Source organism: Montipora capricornis, chromosome 10 (assembly GCF_036669925.1).
Source record: "Montipora capricornis isolate CH-2021 chromosome 10, ASM3666992v2, whole genome shotgun sequence".
Classification (NCBI taxonomy): domain Eukaryota; kingdom Metazoa; phylum Cnidaria; class Anthozoa; order Scleractinia; family Acroporidae; genus Montipora; species Montipora capricornis.
Genome location: NC_090892.1, coordinates 58,693,873 through 58,695,142, shown reverse-complemented (window position 1 = coordinate 58,695,142; position 1,270 = coordinate 58,693,873).

The following is a 1,270-nucleotide window of genomic DNA, read 5'->3' as shown; positions in this document are numbered from 1 at the left end:
ACCCAGAGCGTCACAGAGGTGCGCCCATTGTTCTGGACTTCATGGTGTATGGAGGTGCCGAGCCTTCAGAGGCGTCACGTTGAGTGAACGCCTCAGAACTGTTCGACAGCATAAGCTCTAAAGAATTTGTCTTGACGACGAACATATCGCTAGGCGGTGTAGCAGAGGCTTCACCTGCAGGATGTCTGGATGTGGGAAAGATCACCACTATCTGATACACTCTTCCGGTGAGAACGTTGTGGAGAACTGTATCCGGCATGACAGTCGTGACACACCTGACAATCAAATATCTGGCGGTAACGCGCGACAGCCTGTTGCTGAGCCTCATAGTAACTTGGCATTCACGAGGGCAAAGACAGTGAACGCGGTCGCTCCCGAGGTTGTTGACCAGTCTGGAACTGTAAGGCCGAGCGGATCCGTAGCAGTTTGTTTGGTTAGAGCAAGTCGACCGAGAGTGTACTTCAAAGTCGTTCCTGTTAAGATAAGCTGTCAAGGAAGCACCAGAGAAATAACCACTTGCGCTTTCTTGGACGGAAGTTCTGATGCAACATTTTGTTTGCAAAGTCTGGCGCAAGAGTTAGGCATGAAAGACATGAAACCCACCACCTTCACGATCACGACTGCTAACCTTAAAGAGGAAAGATTCGATCACGAAGTTAGGTTGGACGTAGAGTCACTTGACGGGGATGCGAAGTTTCAGCTTACCAATGTTTTGACTACAGACAGTCTAACATTTACAGGACGGCACGAAGCCACCAACGAAGACTTGAGGAGATGATCCCACCTTTTCGATGTCAACCTACCGAATACTGGGGACAAGAACGCAACCACCCTGATCGTCCAGACATCAGTGATAAGCAGTTAGACAAGAGAGAAGGGAAAGATGGTGAACCCATGGCAGTGAAAACACCCCTAGGATGAACTGTCTATGGCCCCACCGTGGAACCTGCAGGAGATCGTGTTCACGTGAAATTTACCCGTACAGATCTAGAAAGATTGAATATCCAGTTAGAACGAATGTACGACGAAGAGTTCAATGAAGCTTCTGTAAGTAAGTAAGAAAGTAAGTAAGTAATAACTTTGTTTTCTGAAAAAACAATTCAAACCAAAAACAAAATTAAACCACAACATACACACTCAATCGTTTAATCGTCCAACAAGATATATCTATGAAATAAAATTATGTGGAATGAAGTGGAATGATGTGGTTTTAGATAAGATGGATAGGTGAGTCCCCAAACATGGACTCCATAAATCAAAAAAGGGTAGA